Below are 11,657 nucleotides of genomic sequence, written 5' to 3'. Positions count from 1 at the left end.
CAACCAATACGAGATCGGATTTCGTTTTCTTTTTAAATATTTTATGATATAAATTATTGTTCATATATACTTTACATGCTGTAGTGATCTCAAAATATATGTGAATAAACGTAAATAAATGAAATACCATAAACCTGTTTGCAAGGAATCACTCATTCTCGAAAAGTAAAAAAAAAAAAAAAATTACAGAGACTGTATGTGGGATTACTTTCTCGTGGTTAGTGTTACCGTACAATGTAGACGTGTTAAAAAAATGTCCTTCAATTTACAAAAAAAAAAAAAAAACAATTTCGCGATGCTTGCGTCTCTTTCAACTATTTAAGGATAATTAAAAAAGAAAAGTACGCTTTCATAACAAGCGAAACGATATGTGTATTATTCATCTTAATTTGCCCTTTCAATGAAACTTCAGCCTGCTAAGGAAAACTTTATTATTCTTAATTTAATTTTTTTTCAAGGTACAACCAGACTCATCATTCACTAATTTGGTATAATATCTTCTACAGAACGTTAAACGGTGAAACTTTACATTAGTTATATGTTGTAACTTATGTAGTTAAAGAAATAATTAAACTTATTCATATTCATAACTTTTTAATATTAAATAGAATAGTAACAGTTAGTTATCTTAACAACATCGTTAGCACTGTGTAATGTTACGGTTATCTTAACAACATCGTTAACACTGTGTAATGTTAGAGTTATCTTAACAACATCGTTAACACTGTGTAATGTTACGGTTATCTCAACAACATCGTTAACACTGTGTAATGTTAGAGTTATCTTAACAACATCGTTAACACTATGTAATGTTACAGCCATCTGTAAGTAGGTTATGTGCGTTAGTTATAAAGTTCAAAGATGGATTTACTGATTTAAGGAGGTTATGTATGCTAGTTACGACGTTCAGAGATGGATTTACTGATTTAGGTAGGTTATGTATGTTAGTTACGACGTTCAGAGATGGATTTACTGATTTAGGTAGGTTATGTGTGTTAGTTACGACGTTCAGAGATGGACTTAGCGTAGGTTTTGTGTATTAGTTACGACGTTCAGAGATGGATTTACTGATTTAAGTAGGTTATGTGTGTTAGTTTCGACGTTCAGAGATGGACCTAGCGATGTAAGTAGGTTATGTGTGTTAGTTATGACGTTGACAGATTTATGATTACTTCACCATGTAGAAAACATGCTTTTAGAAGACCATGGATTATGCATGTTGATAATTAATTAAAACATTATTAAAAGGATGCTTGTCACTAATTGATGAATTAATTAACAGGTTTATGTTGTTTATAATCAAGTAATTAAATATTTTCAGTGCTGGTACAGAACTAAGTCTACGAATTTACAATGATAAAATCATAGGTTCGATTGCCCTCGGTGAACTCAGTAGATATCCCTGTGTGGCTTTGCTATAAGAACACACACACAAAAAGTTTCAGAGGGAAACTGCGACTTCAAGTTCCTTCTGAAGAAGAGAGGTTCACCTTTTGGAAACGATCGGGTTATAGAGTCTCAATTTTATTTTGATCAAGACTTCTTGAACATGATTCTTTTCTAGAACATCATAAACATTTTCAATGATATGCTAAAATGATATATATAATAACGTGAAAACAATTATATACATCTCACCAAGTACACAATAAGTGTCTCTACGTTTAAATCACCCTAAAGAGGACAATATTATACAATAATTAACACTTACACTTTGATCGTATACAAAACTTTCAACGTTAACAACACATTTAATATACAATAAAAATCTTACTAATTTGATTTTTTACAACAATTTCAACGCCAATAAAACGTTTCTTTTGTTTGTTTTTGAATCGCGCAAAGCTACTCTGGAGATATCTGCGCTAGTCGTTCCTAACTTAACAGTGTAATACTAGAGGGAAGGCAACTAATCATCACCACCCACCGCCAACTCTTGGCCTTTTACCAACGAACAGGGGGATTGGCCGTTACATTATAATGTCCCCACGGTTGAAAGGGCGAGCATGTTTGATGCGACGGGGATTTGAACCCACAACCCTCAGAATACGAGTCGAACGCCTTAACCCACGTGGAATTGCCGGGCCAGTAAAACATTTATTTTCCACTAAAAGTCTTACTAAGGTGACTTGTTACAAAAATTTCAACGTCAAAAAATGTTTATTATGCAATAAAAGTCTTACTAATTTGATTTTATATAACAATTTCAACGCCAATAAAACGTTTATTATGCATTAACTTGATTAAAAAACAATTTAAAAATCAATAAAACGTTTCATAAGCACTAATTTAAATTTATACAACAATTTCAACGTCAATAAAGCCTTTATTATACACCAAAACTCTTACTGATTTCATTTTATACAACAATCTCCACGTAAATGAAACGTTTATTACATACTATTTTGAACGTCAATAAAACGTTTAGTATACACTAAAAGTCTTATTAATTTGATTTTATACAGCAAGTTCAACGTCTATAAAAATTTTATTATGCATTAATTTGATTTTGTACAATAATTTCGACGTCAATAAAACGTTATTATGCTTTAATTTGATTTTATACACCAATTTCATCGTAAATAAAACGTTTATTAGGCACTAAAAATTTCACGAATACTATTTTATACAACAATATTCATCGTCAATTAAACTTTTATTGAAAACTGAAAGTCTTATTCATTGGACCTATACAACAATTTGAACGTCAATAAAACGTTTATTATGCACTAAAAGCCTTACTAATTTGATTTTATACAACAATTTGAGCGTCAATAAAACTTTTATTATGTTTTAATTTGATTTTATACAACAATATCAACATGCAACAAAACGTTTATAATGGACTAATTTGATTTTATATAATAATTGCAACGTCAATAAAAATTTTATTATGCACTAAATTTATTTTATACAACAATTATTTCAATGTTAATAAAACGTTTATTACACACTAAATGCCTTATTAATTTTATTTTATAAAACAAATTAAACGTCAATAAAACATTTTCTATATCTAAAAGGTTAAACAATTTTATTTTCTACAGCAGTAAAACGTCAATAAAAAGTTTATTACACACTAATTTGATTTTCTACAACAATTTCAACGTCAATAGAACGTTTAGTATACATTAAAAGTCTTACTAATTTGATTTTGTAAAACAAATTCAAAGTCAATAAATCGTTTATAATGCACTAAATTAATTTTATACAGCAATTTCAATGTGAATAAAACGTGTATTATACACAAATTTGAACATCAATAAAACGTGTAGTATACCATGAAAGTCGAAATAATTTGATTTTATACAATAATTTCAACGTAAATAAAACATATTATGAAATAATTTGATTTTATACAATAATTTCAACGTAAATAAAACATATTATGAACTAATTTGATTTTATACAAAAATTTTAATGTCAATAAAATGTTTATTGAAAACTGAAAGTCATATTAATTGGACATATACAACAATTTCAACGTCAAAAAATGTTTATCATGCTTGTTTGTTTTGAATTTCGCGCAAAGTTACTCGAGCGTTATCTGCATTAGAGTCCTTAATTCAGCAGTATAAGACAAGATGGAAGGCAGCGAATCATCCCTATCCACCGCCAACTCTTCGGCTACTATTTTACGAACGAATAGATGGATTGACTGTCACTTTATAATGCCCCCACAGCTGAAAGGGCGAGCATGTTTGGTGCGATCGGAATTCGAACCCGCGACGCTTGGCTGAAGAGTCGAACGTCTTAACACGCTTGGCCATGCCGGGCCAATTTATTATGCAACAAAAACCTTACTAATTTGATTTTATACAACAATTACGACGTCAGAAAACGTTTATTATGCAATAAAGTCTTACTAATTTGATTTTATATAACAATTTAAACACCAATTATGTACTAAAAGTCTTACTAATTTGAGATTTTACACCAATTTCAACGTGAATAAAACGTTTATTATACACTAAAAGCCATACTAATTTGATTTTATACAATAATTCCAACGTTAATTAAACGTTTACTATTATCTTCAAGCCTTATTAGTTTGATTTTATACAACAATTTGACCGTCAATAAAAAGATTATTATGCACTAATTTTATTTTATACAACAATTTCAGCATCAATAAAACGTTTCTTATAGACTAAATGTTTTACTAAACTGAATTTTAACAACAATTTCAATGTTAGTAAAACTTTTTATCATCTAAAGACTAACTAATTTGATTTTGTCCAACAATTTCTTCGTCAATAAATGTTTATTATGCACTAAAAGTCTTACTAATGTAATTTTATAAAAGAAATTCAACGCCAATGTAACGTTTATTACACACTAAAAGTCTTGTAAATTATGTTTTATAAAATAATATTAACGTTAATCAAACGTTTATTATGAACGAAAACTTTCGCGAATCTAATTTTATACAACAATATGAAGGTCAATAAGACGTTTATTTTACACTAATTTGATATTATACAACAATAAGAACGTCAATAAACGTTTAATATGCACCAATTTGAATCTGTATAACAATTGCAACGTCAATAAGACGTTTATTATACACTAATTTTATTTTGTACAACAAATTGAACGTCAGTAAAACCTTTACTATGCACAAAAAGGTTTACTAATTTGATTTTATACAACAACTACAGCTATATGCACCAATTTGAATCTGTATAACAATTGCAACGTCAATAAGACGTTTATTATACACTAATTTTATTTTGTACAACAAATTGAACGTCAGTAAAACCTTCACTATGCACAAAAAGGTTTACTAATTTGATTTTATACAACAACTACAACGTCAATAAAACATTTATTATTCACTAATTTGATTTATACAACAATTTTAACGTCAATAAACGTTTTATTGACGTTCAATTTGTTGTGTAAAATCATACTAGTATGACTTCTAATGTATAATAAACGTTTGTTGACGTTTAAATTGTTGTATAAAATTAAATTAGTAAAAGTTTTAGTGTATAATAAATGATTTATTGAAGTTGAAATTGTTATATAACATGAAATAATAAGATTTTTTGCCCATAATAAATATTTTACTAACCATGAAACTGTTGTATAAAATCAAATTAGTAAAACATTTAGTTCATAATAACAGTTTCTATTGACGTTGGAACTTTTGTATACAATCAAATAAGTGCATAATAAACGTTTTATTCACGGTGAAATTGTTGTATAAAATCAAATCAATACGACTTTTAGTTTATGAAAATCATTTTATTCACGATGAAATTGTTGTATAAAATCAAATTAGTAAGACATTTATTGTACAATAATATTTTTATTGACGTTGAAATTGTTTTATAAAGTGAAGCAAATAAAATTTTGAGTCTATAATAAACGTTTTATTAAAGATGAAACTGTTGTATAAAATAAAATTAGTAAAACTTTTAGTGCATAGTAGACGTTTTATTCACGATGAAAGTATTGTATAAAATCAAATCAGTTTGACTTTTAATGTATAACAAATGTTTTATTGACGTATAAATTGTGTTAAATAAAATTAGTAAAATTTTTATTGTATAATAAACGTTTTATTAACGTTGAAATTGTTGTATAAAATCAAATATAACTGACACATATCAGCAAACATCCATGGTTTTAACGGTATGGAAACAGGTTGCAAAGGACTGTCACAACCTTTCATATTATGTGCTATAGCTTATGTTCATATAGTTCTTATGTTCATTCATGTGAGAAATTCTGTGAATTATTATTTTCGAAAAAAAACATATGAACCATAGAGCTATGGCACACAATATGAACATAAGAACTATATGAACATAAGCTATAGCACATAATATGAAAGGTTGTGACAGTCACTTTATATTGAATTATCCTGTTTCTCAAGAAATTAAACTTGGGATTATTGAAAACGGCGGAAATATTATGATAATGACCATCAGATATCTCAGAAAAAGAATAATTGACATGTCTTTGTTATTGTTTTCCAAAAGAAAGAGCCAGATTCATAATACAATTATCTAGTGAGAAACAGTTTATCTTATTATATTACAGTCAGTGGTAACGTGAACACGAATTGGGATTCGTTTTGAACAACCTATTTCGTACACTAATAACAATTATGAAACTAATAGCATCAACCTTAGAAAAACAGCAAGTTAACTCATGTATACAATTTAGCATCTGATGTCATACTTGAATAACCTTTTTTAACACTAGAAAACGACGAACCAAATAAGGAACTTAGAATCTGGCTAGGTTACTCTCTATATAATTGAGACTAAGGATTTGAATTTGGTGTGTCTGGATTTTCAGAAAACATTTGACAGTCTGCCATGTAAAATGCTTCTAAAATAATTATTTACATAGGTGCATTGAATAAGTAAGCTAATTGGATAGAAGAATGGCTAAATGGAAGAAAGCAGAGGGTTGTTTGATTGAACTGAATTAATGTCACAAGAGGGAGTCACCTCCTGGCTCAGTTTCAGGACCCTTGTTCTTTTTTATTTTTTCAATGACAAAGATTAACGAATAGTGAATAAAATATTTAAATTTACAAAATATATTAAAGTTTTTGATAGGCTTGAAGAGAATACTGCTAATTTAGCTCATTTAGTGAGTTGAGTAAATAAATAGCAGATGGTCAGTGATGTCGAGAAAACCCACTTGTAGAGAAATATATATGCGTTTTTGCATATATAAATAGCAGATGGGTTTTAATTATAATAAATGTAGCGTAGTGTATGTGGGTTATCGTAACCTGAATTATAAGTATAATTTGGATGGGAATAACCTTAACAGTGCATGAAAGAATGGGATCTTAGTCTCTAAAGCCATTTAAGTAGTATGCTGTTGATAGTGGTAAAGCAAATAAGATTGTAGCTATAGAAATATTGAATATAAGAAAAAAGTGGTTATAGTTTCATTGTACACGTCGCTTGTCAGGCCACATTCGGAATATTGTGTTTAGTCTTGGGCCTCTTACCCCAGAAAAGACATCAAATTATTAGAAATGGTTCAGACAATGGCGCCTGGAATGGAGTGGTTTGTCATAGGAGGAGAGGCTAAAATATCTTAAATTGTTTTCTCCTCAAAAAAAAATCAATAGGAAGGTTTGATTGAGGTGTTTAATATTGTAAAGGGAATTGATAATGTTGATGTATCATCTTACTTCATATTTAACAGTGAGAACAGTATACATTTATATAAAATCTGGACAAGGTTGGAGTCATCTTCAGCTAAAACAGTTTTATTTTTGTAATAGGGTGGTTTATATTTTGAATGCGTTGGTTTCAGACATTTAAACCAGTTTAAGAAAAAGCTTGATAAGCAAATCGATGATAAGAGTTAAGCTATTTTTTAATATGATAAGATGATAAGAGTTAAGCTATGTTTTTTAAGATTTTAATATGATAAGATGATAAGAGTTAAGCTATGTTTTTAAGATGATAAGAGTTAAGCTATGTTTTTTGATAAGATGATAAGAGTTAAGCTATGTTTTTTGATAAGATGATAAGAGTTAAGCTATGTTTTTTGATAAGCTATGTTTTTAAGATGATAAGAGTTAAGCTATGTTTTTTAAGATGATAAGAGTTGATAAGAGTTAAGCTATGTTTTTAAGATGATAAGATTTAAGCTATGTTTTTAAGATGATAAGAGTTAAGCTATGTTTTTAAGATGATAAGCTATGTTTTAAGATGATAAGCTAGCTGTTTTTAAGATGATAAGATTTAAGCTATGTTTTTAAGATGATAAGAGTTAAGCTATGTTTTTAAGATGATAAGAGTTAAGCTATGTTTTAAGATTTTAATAGCTGAGCTATGTTTTTAATAGCTGAGCCACCGAGGGGAATCGAATCCCTGATTTAGCGTTGTAAGTCACATAACGTATTATGTGTTGCTCAAAATATTTTGTTTTCGTATTGGTATGATTGATTTTTTTTTTGCAGAAAGTGTAATTTTTTTATTTGATTTTCAAAATGACTGTCATCCATTTGCGCTGACGCTTTTATAACTTTTAAGTTATTGTTAAGTTAAATGTATTAAATAACTTTTTACTTACTTTCATCAGGCTAAACGAATTTGTACCCGTTGTGGGCAGACAAACCACAGTTAACCCATTATGCAGCTTTGTACTTAATTCTAAACGAACGAATCTGTAAAGTTACAAAGGAACCTAAACTTTCCTACGGTTTGCTCATTTTCGCCTTTTTTTATTGGAAAAAATTAATCACAAGTTGTAATTCTAAATTATAATCTACTTTATTAGGAAAAAAATATGCATATTCTAAAATAATTATGTGATTATGTTATGTGCTGTTTGTTTTATCTTATTTTGAAGGACACGTCCCTTCTGATATGAATGTTTATATTGAGTTTGTACTTGATGTGTGGGTTAGTTATTTTGATAGCAACCTCGGGACGTTTGATAACTCTGATCTTTATTCACCTACTATGTTAGGCCAGTTTTTAAAAAAATACATGTTTAACATCCCTGCCTTCATCTTTTTAAGCAGCCTTTATTTCGTGTTTTTACCTTTGTTTTTTTGTTTTTTCATTCAAAGAAACAAATACTTCTGAATAAAAATGGTAAACAAAGTTGATTTGTTTTACTTTTTTTTTTTATTGTAAATTCTGTCTCATTCCACTGGAGAAATTGAACAGATTATTTCTTTAAATATAAATCCTTTCAAAACAAGCAACAATCATGAAAATAAAAATATGCCAACTTTCTTTGAAAGAAGGTATTTAAATGCAAGTAACTCTGGTATATGAATAACTTTTCTACTGATTTCTGTATTGTACAGCTCATATTTTATAATGAGCTTAAATTTCAATGCATAAGGAAGATGATTAATTATTGCAGTTTACCCTTCATTTATTAAAGTGTTCTTTCAGAACATATTGTTTCATTACTTGTTTCCCTAGTTCTACATTCAGATAACTATAGAGATTTGTGGTTCTCTGTTTTTGTACAGTTGTTTCCATAATCTTGTGTAAACTATTATTCTTCTCTCTTCCGACATTTTTTCTAAAGCTGTTTTCATTTTGAAGCTTGACAGTTCTCTCCTCAGAAACAACTGATTGGTTCACTAGTTTTCTGATTCATTGTGATTTATTTAACAATTGATTATGGACCCTACTAAGAACAATGCTACTTTAGATTTATTATACCTTCTAATAAGTGAGTGATTGATCCAGTAGAGGTTGGAGAACATCTGGATGCAAGTGGTTGTTGCTCTATTAGGTTCAACATTTTGTAACATATGAAGATAAGAAATAATAATATTTTGATTACAAATGAAAAAAAACAACAAATTTTTGAAGAGATGATGCAAGAATTGTGTGCTTTGAATTGGGCAGTTGAGTTGAAGATAGTGGTTAGTTGAATGTTCAAGAACTTTGTTCTTGTTGTCAGCTAATATTACTTTTCTTTTTAATAGGAAGTGATAAAAACTGCCTTACTAATTATAGACCCATTAGTCTTACATCAGTTGTGGGAAAATTTTGGAAGTCTATTGAAAGAATTTTTGTAAAGTCACTTAAACTTTAGACTTTTAAGAATAGTCAAGATGGTTTCACTTGGGCAAAATCTTACCTAACTGAGATTTGACATTCTTTGAAGAGGGTACAACGTGTAGGGAAGGGTATAGATATGAATGTGGTGTATCTTGATTTATAGAAAGCATTTAATTAGGTAGTGCATAAAAACTTTGTTAAACAAGTAATATCTGTAGCTGTGTAGAATATGTTGGCTTATTGGGTAGAACATTGGAAGAAAGCAGAGTTATTATTACTTTTCATACTAACAGTACATGTATACTAACTTTTGTTACCCTCAGAGTAACAGTAAGTGCACACTGTAACTGATTGCTACCCAGTGTTCTAAATAAATAGTTTGATGTCCTGTGGAGAGTCACATTTCCCCAAACCATTAGAGAAACCAAATGACTTGTCTCTATAAAAAGAGACTCCAAATATGAAGAAAGAACTTGGTTATGTTTTTGATGTTATTACCTTAACCTGTTGTAGGTGTTTGAATCTAGTGCTGACTTCCTTGGTCCACAACTCTTTGAGATATTTGCTCTTCTATATATTAATAGTATAAGATAGAGTGTAAAATCCAGACTACATTGTGTCTGTTGACTACCTCGTTAGTCAGGTTGAAGCTGGTGCCCAGAAGTTGTAGGTGTTTGAATCTAATGCTGACTTCCTTGGTCCACAACTCTGAGAAATTTGCTCTTCTATATATTAATAGCATGAGAGAAAGTGTAAAGTCCAGACTACATTGTGAAGGACTTGATCAAGTTCCTATAACTATATGAAACCAATAGAAATAGTCAGTTTAAAGCTCAGATTTTTGTAAGTTAAACTTTATTCACAGTTGTAATGTACTTATTACCTGTTCTGTAGTAGTATCTTTACACATTACAGATCTGTGGACTCAGCAGATAGCCCTTTGTGGCTTTGCTATATGAAACACACACATTATGGCCATTTCCTTCAATGCTATACATTCATTACAAGTATTTATTGTTTTGTTTTTCTTCACATATAATCATGAAATTTTAAACATTGCATGATATTTTTGAAAAGATGGCCCAGAACTTCTCTTCCCTCCTGAATGATACCATATTGCGGGTAGCTCGTGGTCAGAGGACGGAGTTCACTCCAGTTTGGGTAATGAGACAAGCAGGACGGTACTTGCCAGAATTTCGTGAAATAAGAAAAGATTTCAGTTTTTTTTTTAACTTTGCATGACTCCTGAACTTGCTTGCCAGGTCACATTACAACCAATAAATCGTTTTAACCTCGATGCAGCCATAATATTCTCTGATATTTTAGTCATACCACAAGCACTAGGCATGGCAGTCGATATGCTTCCTGGTGTAGGCCCACATTTCCCCAAACCATGAGAGAAACCAGATGACTTGTCTCTATTACAAGAAACTCCAAATATGAAGAAAGAACTTGGTTATGTTTTTGATGCTATTACCTTAACCAGGCATTGGCTTGAGGGTAGAATTCCCCTTCTGGGATTTTGTGGAGCTCCTTGGACACTTATGGGATACATGATTGAAGGTGGGGGAACAAAAACCATGTCTAAAGCCAAACGTAGGCTGTATGAGTGGCAAGTGTGGACTGTGATACAACTATGAATTACGAAAACTTTATTTGATGACTGGTGAAAAAGCTAAATTTGTCCAACAGCTGAACATTACTCCAAAGAAAACAAACAACTTGGACTTTAAAGCTTTGTTTTTATTAGGTAATGCACCAAGCCGTCTAACGGGACATTGTGACTTTTACTAAAATCTCAAAATTCACTTTTTTTCCATTCAATAGAACATGTCCACTGCAACCAACGGATCAAGGTGTCATAGCGACGTTTAAAGCTTATTATTTTAAGCGAACATTTTCTCAAGCAATAAAGGCTACAACTAGTGAAGCTGCACTATCTATGACTGAATTGTGGAAAAATTACAACATCAGAAGTGCTGTCGAAAACATCAACGAAGCGTGGCTCCAAGTTAGCAAGAGTAACACGAGAGCGACGTGGAAGCACGTTTTGCCTGATGGCGCAAGTCATTCCTTCGGCTTTGAGTCCGAAATTAGAGATGTTTCCGAAGACGTCATCAAAATTGGATACACTATTTATTT

The 11,657-nt window shown here is 30.1% G+C and overlaps 1 pseudogene across 1 annotated transcript; it reads left to right on the top strand.

Annotated features, from left to right (window-relative positions):
- Positions 1–6,732: 6,732 nt before the first annotated feature.
- On the top strand, positions 6,733–11,171 carry LOC143228140 (uroporphyrinogen decarboxylase-like; annotated as a pseudogene). Its single transcript, XR_013015336.1, has 2 exons — positions 6,733–6,858; positions 10,593–11,171. The product of XR_013015336.1 is annotated as a uroporphyrinogen decarboxylase-like (transcript).
- The last annotated feature ends 486 nt before the right edge of the window (positions 11,172–11,657 follow it).

Source organism: Tachypleus tridentatus, chromosome 1 (assembly GCF_004210375.1).
Source record: "Tachypleus tridentatus isolate NWPU-2018 chromosome 1, ASM421037v1, whole genome shotgun sequence".
Classification (NCBI taxonomy): Eukaryota; Metazoa; Arthropoda; class Merostomata; order Xiphosura; family Limulidae; genus Tachypleus; species Tachypleus tridentatus.
The sequence above is the reverse complement of the archived record's forward strand: the minus strand, read 5'-3'. Positions and strand labels throughout refer to the sequence as shown.